General features: G+C 33.3%; 1 protein-coding gene across 1 annotated transcript in view; it reads right to left on the bottom strand.

The window, feature by feature from the left end:
- LOC150102737 (heterogeneous nuclear ribonucleoprotein L-like) overlaps positions 1–15421 on the bottom strand; it is a 61552-nt gene that overhangs the window by 24261 nt on the left and 21870 nt on the right. The gene's annotated exons all lie outside the window — the stretch shown is intronic.

The raw sequence follows: 15421 nt of genomic DNA, 5'->3' as shown, positions 1-15421 counted from the left end.
ACTTCAGTGATATCTGCTTTACTGGCATTTTCTTTCTACACACATTAAAAAATCTATGAAATTCATATGAATGATATTCCAAGGCATGTGAAAATTTTCCTTTTGTCACTGTGAAACAAGATACCACCTATTAGTGGGTGTAAATTATGCAACTCATTAGAAGATATTACCTCACATAATGTGTAATGTTCAAGCACATCAAATTTTGATTACACACACAGTATAATCTGCTTATTGTGATCGCAAATATTATCAACCAGCTATTGTTATCAAAATCAGTGTCCAAAAACACATTTAAAATGAATTAAAAATAATCCACCTATTATAATCAAAGTTCCAGTTATTGTTATCAAAATCTTAGAACTTTTTAGCCTTTTACACCTCAGAATTGAAAACTTTGAAGGTTAAATGGGGGGAAGGGGACTTAAGGGACATTAGGTCAGGGCTTCTGACCTAATGTCCAATCCTCAAGTTCACATGGTACACCCTGTTAGGTACTACCTGGATACTGAACAAACGAGGATGAGCTGGCAATTTGGGATTTAGCCGAACAAATTGTATTCTTATTGGCTTAAACCAAAATAAAAAAACGATGGTACAACATGACAGAATTTCTTGGCAGCTGGGGCATCGCTTGGTTAAACAAGCGATGTTTAACCCCCACCCCTGTTGTTTTCGCCAGGAAACCAGGACAAACAGTGAAAAGTCAGCTACTAGAACAAATCCTTAAACCCACCCTAGCTCAACATCAGAGTTCAAGATCGGTACTATCAACATAAGAAGCCTGAATGACAAAAAAATGGAGTTGCTGAAAAATTGGTCGATATAACAGGGACTGAAACAAAAGGCAAAAACTGGTGAGATTTTTTCTGAGTTATAAATACAAAATGTTATATTCAGGCAACGACAATCAAGGAAAAGAAGAAAAAGAGTAGCCATGGTATGCAACACTAAATATGAGGTTAAAATTTTTGAATGGCAGGCAATATAAAGTAAAGCAATGTGGGCTTATATCATCGAGAACCAGACAATGAGCCTCATTTGTGCCTATGGTCCCACAGAAGGTTCTACTTAGGTAGAAGTGTAGGAATTTTTTTGAGGCTTTAGAGAAAGCAACTGACACAATGAAAAAGGAAAAGTTGGTCCTTGTTGGAGATCTAAATAGCAGAGTAGGAAATGACTGTGAGACATACAGAAATATATGGTAAAATTTGGAGAAAAGAGCAAAGCTAATAATAATGGCAAATACCTGTTGGATTTCTGCTCAGGACATGGACTTGTTATTACTAACACCATGTTTCAAGATAAAAATGTGCACAAATTCACATGGAGAGAAGCAGCAAGGAATAAGAAGTCTCATTGACTATGTTATTGTTGATAGTGATGTTTTCTCCCTGGTGCAGAACACCAGAGTGTAGAGGATTTGAAACTGGAAGTGATCACCATTTAGTCTTCAGCAGGATAAAATTGAATTTCACATTGAAAAGAAGAACATGTAAGAAATTTGTAGATAGGAAGTTAGTAATGATGTAATTTTTCATGTAGTACTATCATATCCTGTACGCCCCGTGAGGGTATAGTGTATCAGGAATTTGATGATGATGAGGGTTAATCAGGAGAAAATTTGACAAAGAACATTTGCCGAAATGACTTGTGTTAATCTTTTAATTTTATTGTTCCGTAAATCTTAAATCTTCCAGGCAAACGCAGGTGGATATAAATAGTCAAATTGTGATTTGGTTTCTTTTCATGCTCTTTCAGTAAGTGAAGGTGACTTTAATTGCTCGTTAAAACAGCCCTTAGCATTATAGCAGAAGCAAGTAAAAAAATGTAGATTTTATCTTTTCAAGTATAATTTCAAAAATAGACATTCTGGGCATTAGTGAGACGAGATGGGAGAGGTAGGGTGATTTCTGGAGTGGAAAATTTTGGATAATATATTCAGGACCAAAAGAAGGGCGAGTCAGGTGTTGCAATAATGCTTCATAAAAAAGTTGGAAAGTTAATCACTACAATAATTAACTATAGTGAACAGAATCATGGCAATAAGCATTCAAAATGAACTAGTAAACCTCAATATTATAATGGTCTACATGTCAACATCACAACATAACGATGAAGAAATTCATGAACAAATAGAAGAAATCTGGAACAGCTTTAAAGACAGAGATAATACAATAATAATGGGAGATTGGAATGATATAGTGAGAGAAGAGATCAATGATAATGTTTCTGGAAGATTTGGTCTTGGACATAGGAATGAAAGAGGAAAGCAATTAATAGAATTTTGTACACAAAAACAGTTAGTTATAGCAAATACACCATTTCAAGCTCCAAAAAGAAGAAGATACACCTGGAAAGCACCTAGGGATTCAAATAGATATCGAATAGATTATATATTGGTCAAGAAAAGATACAGAAACCAAATAAAAAATTGCAAAAGCAATCCAGGTGCCAACATTAGTAGTGACCATAACCTTGTCTTAATGAAAACAGAACTGAAACATAAGAAACAAATCCAAAGATACAAACCAATAAGATGGAACCTTGAAACATTAAAGAGTAAAGAAGTAAAGAGAGGATACCAAGAGGCAACTGATCATAACATTGCAGAAAACATAAATAGGCAGAATAATATTGAAAACCAATGGAATATGATTAAAGAGTTAATTACAAATTCATCATCTCAATTACTGAAAAATGCAGAAAAAGAAAAAAGAAAACATTGGATAACAGATGAAATACTTGGCCTTATGGATGAAAGAAGAAAATATAAAAATGCTGTTAAAGGAGATGGGGCCAAATACAAATATCTTAAAAATCAAATTACAAGAAAATGTAAACAAGCCAAAAAAGAATACCTGGAAGAACAGTGTAATAACATAGATGAATTATTTAAAAAAGAAAACATAGAGAAAGCCCATAAAGAAATTAACAAACTGACTTCCAAATTTAATTGCCATCAAAGATGAAAATGGAAAATTACTAATAGAATCTGAGGATATATTAGTGGAATGGAAGAATTATCTTGAAAATCTCTATAATGGCGACGAACTATATATTGATATCAGCATAGAAAATCAAAATCAAGATAATCTAGGATCCCCAATAATGCGAGAAGAATGTGATAAAGCACTGTCTGAAATGAGTAATGGAAAAAGTCCAGGTGTAGACAATATTCCTATAGAACTGCTACAAAATCTAGACAAAAATGATGAGACAAAAACCTTACTCTATCAATTAATGGCCCAAATCTATGATAGAGGAGAAATACCAAAGGAGTTTATGAAATTAACCATAATACCAATACCAAAAAAGAATAATCCAAAAAAATGCAGCCAATTTAGAACAATAGCTTTAATCCCACATGTTAACAAAATTCTGCTAAAAATTATTCAAAATAGAATTTATTCAAAAATAGCTTGTCTATTAGATGAAGACCAATTTAGATTCAGAAAGAATAAAGGAACAAGAGAGGTAATACTCTGTTTAAGAACAACAATAGAGAGAAGATTAGACCTTAGTCAAAATGCTTACATTTGCTTCCTTGATTTAGAGAAAGCGTTTGATAAAGTAAACCAGCAAATACTCCTAAATTGTCTAACTAATATCGGCATAGATTTGAGGGATAGGAAAATAATTTATCAAATTTACAAAAATCAAAATGGACGGATTAAAATTAGTGATAAGGAGAAATAATAAATATCAGGAGTGGAGTAAGACAAGGATGTATACTTTCACCACTTTAATTTATATATTGAAAAGGCCATTCAGGAAACTAAAGATAAAATAAATAGTGGCATAAAGATAAATGGTGAGCAAGTCATATGTATAAGATTTGCTGATGACATAGCCCTTGTAGCAGAAAACAGCTATAGCATTGTTTTTAAGAACATTAAAAACAAAGTTAGAATTACTAAATAATAACCTTGAAAAATATAAAATGAAAATCAACACAGATAAGACTAAAATCATTGTTACAGGAAAAATCCCTATCAATACAGAGCATATAGACATCAGTGAGGAACAAATAAAACAAGTGAAAAGCTTTAAATATTTAGGAAGCCTAATAACAGAAGATGGCAGAACAAAAGACAGAAGATCAAGAATAAACAATGCAAAAGCCTAATTCTCCAAGATGAAAAGCATTTTAACAGGAAACCTCAACCTACAATTGAAAAAAAAGTTAGTAAAGACATTGATATGGAGCATTGCACTGTATGAATGTGAAACCTGGATTCTAGGCAGATGTAAGAAGATTGGAGGCTTTTGAAATGTGGTGCTGGCATCGTATGAACAAAATAAAATGGACAGAAAAAAATCAAACCAACAAGTCCTGAGAGATAAATGAAACAAGAACTCTAATAAAATCGATCAAAATTAGAAGGGATAGGTGGTTTGGACATATACTTCGACATGAACTTGTGAAAAGAATAACTGACGGCAAAATAGGGGGGAAAAGAAGAAGCAGACCAAGGAAAAGCTTTCTTGACCAAGTCAAAGACAGCACGGGTTTGAGGAGTTACCAGGAGGTTAAGAAGAAAGCCAATGACAGAGCGGAATGGAGGAAATTGCTGCTGAGCTACCAGTCCCAAGACTGATGCAATTGATGATGATGATGATCTTTTCAAGAAAAGCAAAGAATTTGAGTGCTACGATAAGTTGCCCAAAATTAGAACATAGTGCAACTGTACATTTAAAAATTTCACAACCGCTGTTGTGTAAGATCTTAAAAAACAGATTAGACATTCAAACTTCAGCTCTTACTAATGAGAACATGGATCGGAAAAAGAGACCAATTTGGTAAGGTTACTCAAGTTGAATCAGCATTAGAAATTTGGAATGTTCGTGAAAAGAATGATTCAATTAATGGGCAAAGAAAATTTCACTGCAACTGATGGATGGCTTAACAGATGGAAAAAGCAGGAGAATATTCATGGTGAAGAAAAGTGATCAGCTGATGCATGGATTAAGACAGAGTGGCTAAAAATTATTGCTAAATATTCTTGAGGAAATTTACAATGCAGACAAAACAGGACTATTTTTGTGCAATGCTGAGCATACTTATTTGTTTAAAAATGAAAGTATTAAGGGATTTAAATCTTCAAAAGAGAAAGTGGCAGTTCTTTGTTGTGCTAATATGAAAGGTGAGTAACAAAAGTTCCTAGTGAATGGAAAAGGTAAAAATCCTCGGTGTTTTAACAGTGTCAAAAGTTTGCCCGTTGACTCTAGTGCAAATACTTGGATGACTAATGCTATTTTCAATTGGTTAGTAAAGTGGGATCTTAAAGCGAAAAACTGTCTTGTTAGCAGATAGCTGCACTACACACAATTTATCATTAAAGAACATCAAAATCTTCTTGCCATTGAATACATTGGTAATTCAACCATGTGACTAAGGCAAGATACACACAAGTTTTTAAAGCTTATCGCAGCATTAATCTGATGCAAGTGAGGGAAAAAAAAAAAAAAACCTTCTTGATGAACTACATTTGGTAGCAATGTCATGCTACCCAAGCAAATCTCAGAAGACTATTGAAAACTGCTTCTTAAAAGGTGGATTTTTTACAACAAACAAACTCCTGAAGAATTTGAATATCTTACAATTGAAATTTTTGATGAAAGCCTCAGACGGTATGCCAAAAGAATTTGAAAATTGATTAGATAACGATAATGTTGAAGTGGTAGTTACAATGACAGTGTCGGAAATATATCAAGCTGCTTCTAATGAGAACCTAATACAAGTATAGAAGAACAAATTTTAGAAGCTCCAACCAACGTCCAGATGGAAGCAACTCTACGTATACTTCGTCGTGGTGTGCAATAGAAAGCAACGAGTATGAGTAATTTATTCATGAACTAATATATTCAAACACACGACAGAACACCAGATAAGTTTTTTAAATAAATTTTATGTTGTTTATAACAATAAATTAAATATGTTCATAACAATAAACTGAAATGATGCTGCAACTTTTTATATCCTTTGCTTAATATTATCAGCTGGTTATTGTTATTGAAAAGCGACTGCCCCAAAGTGATCACAATAAGCAGTGCTTAGTGTACATACATACATAGAGGGTGTCCATACTGGACCTCCCTACTTTCCAAGAACGGTAAAAAAAATCGAAATGTAGAAATACATAAGGTTTGGGTTGTTCAAAAGTATCATCCAGAATTTTTTCCTACATCACAATGCGGTGGCACTGCTGGACTAGATTTTACATTTTGTAAAATTTTACATTAAGGTGTACAAAAAGGCAGCACCCAACCTCAGGTGGAAAGAAAATTCCACTTCTTCCTGCTTCTGGAAAGAAAAAAAAAAAAACAACAACAGGAAGCATTTCGAAACAACATGGAGGAGGGAAGCAGTGAATACTAGAAGGTAGAGAGGATTCACAAGACCTTTGAAAAGCCTGATAAAATCCATTAGGAGAGTGTCACCTTAACTGCAAATACCCCACTGGACCATTCACAAGTTCATCTCACGTCTACACATGCAGAAGTTGCAGGAAGCCAAGCAAAACGATAAGCCACGAGTAGTGTTTGTAGCTGAAATTCTGGAACCTGTCAACGAGAATCCAGATTCTTTCTAAATGAAGTGACTTTTTCATGTTAGTGGAAAAGTGAGCAGCCACAATGTCAGGATATGGGGGAGTGAAAATCCTCACGTCATGGAACATGTGACAGTCCTGGAGTGGTGTAATGCAAAACGAAATCATTAGTCCATTTTTTTTTTTTTTTTTTTGTGGAATGCAATAGACGAAATGATTTATCTCAACGTGCTTGAAAATTATCTTTCCAGAGCTTGAAGACTTGCAACCACACATGCTCTTTCAACAACAAGATGGCGCCCTGCCACACTGGCATTTGGAGATATGTGGAACTCTTGACAATGTCTTCCCTCGGGGATGGATTGGACAGAGGACTGATTCCTGGCCACCACGATCTTACCCCACTTGATTTTTTCTTGTGGGAGTATGTGAAGGACACAGTCGACACACATATTGAAACTAGGGAGGTCCAATGTGGACACCCTGTATTATGTAATATTTGTATTCGGTTACTCAGTTTTATTGAACCTCTCATTCACTCTTGTGCTATCTGCAAGATATCTTGCCATCTAGCATTTAGAGAGAGAGAAAAAAATCAAGATTGCTTATAGACTGAATATGTCCACCCACTCAGAGAAAGGAATTATTTTTTTTGACCTCTTTCTATGCCAGATAACAAGATAATCATGCAATAAACACCAATAAAGCAGAATGCAATAAAACATTTAGCAGTTGTGCATTGAGATAGCACTCATGAGTATATATACAGGAGCACATGGGATTTATGATCATTTAACAATTTTTATCATTAAAATTTTAATGAATACTATAATTTTAAGAACTAGGGAAGTGTTTCAGTTTATGATATACAACTTTAATGCTAGTTAAATGTTTTGATCACAATGAAAGTGAATGTTCAATCACAGCAAAACTAGTACAGCTAAAAATTTGATGATTCAAAGAGAAAACTATATAACTGAACATGATGAAATAAGCAAACAGTGTTCTCCTCACTGATGACATTTTTCCATTAAAATGCATTTTATTTAAAATCATAATATGATGAACAAAACTTTGTTGTTTTGCCTAAGAATATCTATTGAAATTTCCTGGCAAATTATTTGACACAATTGCAAAAGAATGGTGGCAGAAGTCAGTGACTGACTACATCACATCCATGCTATATAATGAACACAGCTATATTTTGAATGTGTATAATAGAAAAGGTCCAGACTATGTGCCATAGAATCAACATTCTGCATTGTATTATTTCAATAAAATAAAAATAACAAATTTGTTTTGGATATTTGCATTGACAAGAGAAAAATTCATATTATGATTCAACTGTAAAAACATTGAAAACAAATTTGTTAGCAACAGCAAAACAGAAAGATGGTGAATTTAGTATAACAATTAAAAAAAAAAAAAAAAGCAACAACATAACAGAATTTTTGCTACTATGCTTTTACAGTGCACTTTGCAGTTGCAAAAGAGAAGCTGATAATTATCTTTCACAGAAATGATAAATTTGGGAAGAAAACTAGATATCAATAAATAAATGAAATGTTAGAAAACAGAACAAGGAATGGGCAATTTCTACACAAAACCACCAGGTGATAAACTCAAATAATAACATGAGAAATGAAGTAGAAGAGCATAAAAATTTAATACTGAAAATCAAGGAATTACTATTTAAAATTTTACATTGGCTTAGTGTTGCTTATCTCAAATTGTAATTGCCAGGAAATAGAAATTAAACATGTAGTTTGATCTATTTTTGAAGTACAGCTAGCTAGATTGCGTTAGTCATCTTAACGAGGAGTGGGTGATCAGCACAGATGTGATCTAGTGATTGAAAATGGAGGGAGACCTAATGGAGATGATAAAGTTGACTACTGAAGATTTTAATGGTACAGATGAAAAATTTGAAAATTTCATTCAGGTAATGTAACAGTTTCATAATTTCACTCATGTAATTTTTCTTATACCTCTCCCTATTGCTGTCTGTACTTGTATACCTTTTTCATGCCATTTTTGTGCACTGTGATCTGCAATCAATGTACAATTTTTACTATAGCTCTCTCGTTATAGTGAGAATTTACTGTACTTATGAATAAAGTGTCAATAAGAACTTGGAAGTGCTAAAAGACCTAAATTGAAGAAAAAAGTTATGCATAGAAATTTTCCTCACACAGAAATTGTGATCTATAAAAATCAGGAACCCAATAAAAAAAAGATACCAATTTACCTAAAACAATCGCAGAACTAGAAGACATTTTTAAAAACCTGGAATGGAAAAATAGAAGAATTATAATAAAGTGAAAAAAGGTATAACGTACAATTTACTGATGCTAACTTCTTTCAAACAAATTCAAGATGATCAAAACTGAATGATGCATAAAGAAAGAAAGAAATGAATATAAATAAAAACAAAATCTCGGTACAGGTGAAAGCAAGGACATGGATATAGAGTAACTTCACAAGTTTACTTAAGATAAAAAATTCAAGTAGAGGTTGTCATGTCACCAAAAAGATAATCAATGCAGACATCCCAATCAGCCCTATAACAAAAAAGTGCAATAAGAGATTCAGGATGAGAAACACTGCAATAGCAATTAAAAAATTCAAATGATATGAAAAGTTTGTTCTTATGTTTTTCCAATAGGAAAATCATATAAAAGCTTGCATACTTATGTTTCTGTGAAGCAACATGGAATTCTTCCCAGAGATTCTGTAGCAGGTAAGGGCATGGTCTACAAGTCCTATCCACAAAGCAGTATGAAATGTAATCTGTGCTCAGATTCTGACAGAAACTCACGATATGAAGCAATTTAAAACTTGCCTTGTTTCTTAATATTAGTTTCTCTTACTCAAGTAGTAACTGCATGCAGTGCCTTTGCTTGTATACTGTTCCCTCAATACTGTGCCAATTTGTTAAAATATAAGAGTATCAGCTGTGTAATCTCATTCCTAATATTACTTAGGTGTGGTTTGTGTATTTTAAGATCTCTGAGTGTCAATTTCGATAGACTAAGAAAAAGTGAGTGGTGTGTAATAACTGCACTGAAAATCTTCCATGCCATTTTCAGGATGATTTAAAATACAATCAAACAAAATTATCCTTCATAATTATACAAATTTTTCTGCTAATAAAAAATTGTTTATTCTTAGAGCTTGTTCTTTACATATTAGAAACCATTATCATTATTGTCATTAAAATTTTGTCAAATGAAATTTAATGTGAAGAGATGGCAAGAAAGCATTTTTGGATTTCACAAAGGGTAAATTTGAGGTTTCCTCACATTGCATTAAACTGGTCATTTTTTAGCCTCAGTGGCAGTCTATCCTGATTACATCACTCAAAATTAAGATTTGGAGAAACATCTGTATGTTTTTAAAATGCTATCACGTTTGAAGTCATCACAAATGTTCTGTATTCATCATCATGGTTAATGTTTAAAAACAAAACCACTCTTTGGAGTACTTCATATGGATAGGTAACATATGCTACTGGAATGGAAGAATATTTTTGTACAAAAGGCACATTCAAATTAAATTCTGAAAGATCCATAAACAGCATTCACCAAAATTATGTTTCTTAATTTTGTTAACATAATATTGTTACAAAATGCAATATGGACAACCACTGCTGCTCTTTTCTATGCACTTTAAAATCTTGCAAAGAATTCAGCTGTTTGCTAATATTTTGATTTCTTGAATTCTTAATTATATTCAATCCTGAAGTACACCAAATGCTGCATTTTTCACTTCCTCCATTATTGTTGTCTTCATCAGCAGATGAGAAAATGGTCTTGAAAGTACTTTTAGCAAGTATTTTTATTATATTTTGCAAAGTCTGGTATTTTTTGAAGTATACCAAATGCTGCATTTTTCAACTTCTTCCATTATTGTTGTTGTCTTCATCAGCAGATGAGATAATGGTCTTGTAAGTACTTTTAGCAAGTATTTTTATTACATTTTGCAAAGTCTGGTGTTTTTTTTAATGATTCAATATATAAGAAGAGTACATGTTTGCATTTCCTTTGAAGACCTGTGTATTCCTTAGGATAAGCACAAAAGATTCTACGGTGCAGTTTGGAGTTAAACCACTAAGAGAGTGCTCAGTATAGTACGCCCACCGTTTGTAATCTCTGCTTGGCGTTTTGCCAAGAATAGTCGATTCATGCTGAAGGGCAAAAGAAATGAAGGATATACGAATTGGTCGCCAACATGTGAAATCACATGCTTTCTTGTCTGTCGCTGTACTAGCTTGATTTTTGGTGTCGCTTTTTTGCATTTTTTTAATTATTATTTTGTACGATGGATCCAGTACAGTCAACAAGTTCTGTTGTTAAACGTTTCAGTAGCTCTTGCAAAAGAATATTGAATAACGTGCTGACATTCTGCGAAAAAGAATCATTAAAAGGCAATCTCCTTGTTCCCCTTTCTCAAGTCATAAAACGCGCAAGTGCAATTGCAGGCGTATTAGGGTCAACTGTTAAAAGAATTCGTAGGGAATCAAAAGGTGAAGGTAAGCCAAAATTTAAATCTCCTAAAAAAAAGCGCCAGAGAAAGAAAACCATTGAAACCGTAGCTCTGAATGATTTTGATGTAGACGTTATAAGAAGAACTATTCAAGAATTTTATGTGGTCGAGAAAAGAGTGCCAACTGTTCTGAAATTGATGCCTGTGCTTCAAGAAAAAATTAATTTTCCTTGGAAAAGAGAAACTTTAAGGAAAATACTACATGAAATCTTATTTTGTTTTAAAAAGTCCCAGAATAAAATGAAACTTATCATGGAGCAAAACGACACTGTTTTATCTAGAATGCAGTATTTGAGAGCAATATGACGTTTCAGGGAAGAGAAAAGACCAATCGTATATCTAGATGACACCTGTATTGATAGTCATTTAACTTATGGAAAATGTTGGCAGTCTAAAGAAGAATGTGGAGTGCTACAATCTGGAAATGCCTCGCGACGCATAATAATTTTGTGTGCAGGTGGAGAAATGGTTTTTTTTACCGAATTCAAACTTATTATACAAAATCAATTCAAGTACTGGAGATTACCATGAGCAAATGAATTCTACGATCTTCGAAAAGTGGACAGAAGAAAAACTGATTCCAAACCTTCCTAAAAATCCTGTTGTTATAATTGATAATGCTTCATATTACTCTATTCGATTAAACAAAGTTCCAAATTGGTGTAATAAGAAGCAAGTTGTTATGAATTAGCTCTCTGCAAATAACATTTCCCAGATATGCGAAAAATTGAATTGCTTAATTTGGTCAAAAGAAACTCTCCCACAACTAAACTATTTAAATTCGACACGATGCTCAGAGCATGGATTTCTAGCTTTGAGGCTACCACCATATCATTGCAATATTAATGCTATCGAGTATGTTTGGGCAGAAGTGAAAAGTTTCATTTGCCATCGCAACGTAACTGGAGATATTGACATGTCGAAACTTTTTTAAGCTTTCAAGAACAGGCCATTGAAAGTATTACTGTTCAAAAGTGGGGAAAATATTGCTCTCATGTCACCTCATTGGAAAATATGTATTGGGACAGAGACGGAATTATCGAAGAATTATGCGAACCTTTGGTGATTAGTTTAAGTGAAAGTGATTCGGCCACCGATTCAGAAGACTATGAAGATTAAAAGGATTTGATAATGGTATTTTTTTCCAACCTTTTTTTTGCATGGGTTTGTTAAAAGAGTCAACAAATCAAAAATAATTAATCAGTTTAGGGCATTAAAGTGTCTCAGTTCTCTGTTTAGAATATCTAAATTGTTTAAATTTGTTTTATGCTATACCTTTTTTTAATTTTGTTAATACCCTACGTACATTTTTCCAACTGTTATATAAGCAAAATATTTACACTTTAAAAACTACAATGTTCATAAAAGAAAATCTAAATTTTCCGACCTGTAATAATAAACTCATCCCAGAAGACTGATTTGATTACCCTATTATCGGAATGGATTCTCCTTTTTGGGACATGCACAGAAGTGTCGAAGGTTCTCTAATCTGTGGCAAACTAATATTTGCTCAATGTTTTAACATAGAGCAAGAAAATTACTGATGTCAGTTCAGGTAGGCAGTGGCAAGTATTGCAGAGCTGTAAGTAATGGAAACTGAACATCCGAGTCAGTCGAGTAAATTAGTGAGATGGATCATTAATCAATTTATTGTGGTTTTTTTTGTAAAAAAAGTTGGAGAAAAAGAAAAAATTCACCACTGCAGGTAGTGTAAACTCAGGAAGGTGACAATGCAGATGAAAAATCAATACAGACCAAATGAACTTTGACCCTTTTGCCAAATCTAGTCACAAAAAAGCTTAGAAGCATTAAGATCGACCATTTGATTTAGAAAAGTTGGGTGAGAAGTAAAATAATCTCATGTATGATAGTGGCACAAATCATTTATTACTTGAAAATCTTCAAGAAAGCATGAAAGTTAATTGAGTGTTATATATTTCTCTCCATTAACTTTAGAGAGAAATGAGGATTAGAGAAACGGATGTAAGTAGGCCAACATTAAGGCAGTAGAACCAGTGTAATAAGAACAAAGTAACATAAAACCAGTCAACTCTGGAGCAAAAAGCTTCAGTACAATTGAATTTTTTTGTATCCAGTTTGTAGAAGATTCTTCAACACCATTAAATAAAAGCAATCACTTGCATAGCCTCTAGATTCCTTCCATACCACTGGGAAAGCAATGATAAAGTGTACTCTATATATCCTCTCAAAATCCCAGCACATCTGCTTGCATCAGATGTGGTAAAACAAGTCCAGGTCATGATCTTCCGATTCACTTGAGATTGTGCTTGTTACAAATTCAGATGGCAATGCAACCAATCAAGAAAGTTACATTATGAATCACACTGGTGTAAGTTATGTTCAAAGCAGCTGCTATATACGCTTTGAACAGCTGCTTAATGAACTTGGAAAAATTTGGTTTTGAGTTTCATTCGTGCTATCCCCTTGGACATTATCTAAGCAGATCATTGCAAACATCACAAATTTATGCCAAATTTTGCTGCACGGACTGCAGTGATGACTAGATTCACCCAATGCTGCTGACTTCTATCAAACAGGACATTCTTTTGAATATAGGTGTTAAAATAATGTGAGGATCAATTTTAATAACCTAATTTTATTTAAAAGTAAATTCCAATGTGTGTTATCTAATGCGAACAATTCTCTCACACTGCAAACATACTGCTGTAATAACTAAACACGGATGGTTATATTGCTCTACATGGTTTAAGGCATTTAAGAAAAACTGTCAATCAAAAACATGTATTTATTTTGATATATATATATAATACAAAACATTTAAGTACATTAACATTACAAAGATTATCAAAAGCAGTTTCATCTCAGGTAAGTATAAATTGTCAGCAATGAAATATCAGAACTGCTTTACAATCTTAACACTTTCAATGCCATTTTAATATTTTTAATTATTTTCAAGCTTCTCCCTTATCAAAGACCAATGAGAATAGGGGGAGTGCAATTAAGCAATCTAAACAGGAGTGGAGAGAAAAAAAAAACTATTATGAATGATAAAGCTAAGTCGATATGAAAGATTTTCATATTTTACAGGAACTACAAATGTAGCATTTTCTAACCAATAAAGAAATGCTACCAGGCATGAAATCTCAGTTCCAGAAACTAAAATTCAAGCCTAGTACCAAATGGAAAGGCAATGAAAGTGTTATGAGAAGAAAATGTAGATTCTTTTGAGAAAGGAAAGTAACATGTAGATTAAAAATGGCAAATATCTTAAACAGATTTATACAAATATAATAATATACATACCTGTGAACCTTCTAGTGTACTTGCATTGCTCAGTTGCTTATTTTCTACATTCTACAATGGTAGCAAGAACAGACCAGATATATTTGACATTTTCCTAGATCACTGGCATATATGGTTAAACTTACAGATGATTCCATGCTGTCACATCATTTATATGTTACCACCAAATACAGATACCTTCACAAGGACAGTAGGGTTAAGATGATATGCTACAGAAGTACGGAACAAGGTAGAAACGTGGAGCCCAGCTGGTTTGATGAATCCTGGAGCCCCTCCTAAACATAGGGGTCAGATCATTAGATGAGAACTACAACTGTATCAAGATTCTATATGAGTTATAAGGTTGCACTCTGATGTGTTCTCCTGCCAGTGTTCCCTGTGGCTCTCTATTTTGTGTTGTTATTAGCCACGCTTGTGTCATATTTCTTCTGTTATCACACAATAGAACTGTAACATGGTGCACAACATTATGACCGTGCTGTAGTAGCCTGAGCTGTTAATATTATGATGTCATAAAATTTACTTCCCCTTACAGAATGTTTTATTCATCAGTTTTGTTCAGTTCTTTTGTGAATTTTGTGAAAGAGCAAATACTTATGCTTGTTTGCTATGACTGGTAAAAACTCCCAAAATTTGACTAAAATTTTCAAAATACATCTTCAAAAGATTGGTACTATTCATAAAAAAAAATTTTTAACTGACCATTAATCTTAATGGCTATAAGGAAAGTGAGTTCTAGTGATAACTTGAGAAACTAGAAGACATGCCACTGCTCAACGTGTATAAGAACTTGCTGATCATATAAAGGTCTCCATTCAAAAGGTATGAAATGCTTCTGTAACTGTTCCATTACAAAACGGTCATGCACAATGTTGAAATGCAGTGTAGGATTCAATGTACCTTTTTTCGTTGAAATGCCTGTACACTTCATGTCAAGGTAGGTTATATATAATGTTCCTGATTTCACACATTTTCATGATTATGTTACGTACAATGTGTATAATACACTTCGTGTGTGGAAAGAGACTCCAGTGTTC

Source organism: Typopeltis vanoorti, chromosome 10 (assembly GCF_054136105.1).
Source record: "Typopeltis vanoorti isolate ZY-2024b chromosome 10, IOZ_Tvanoo_1.0, whole genome shotgun sequence".
Taxonomy (NCBI): Eukaryota; Metazoa; Arthropoda; class Arachnida; order Uropygi; family Thelyphonidae; genus Typopeltis; species Typopeltis vanoorti.
Note: the sequence above shows the minus strand (reverse complement) of the source record. Positions and strands in the feature narration are given on the sequence as shown.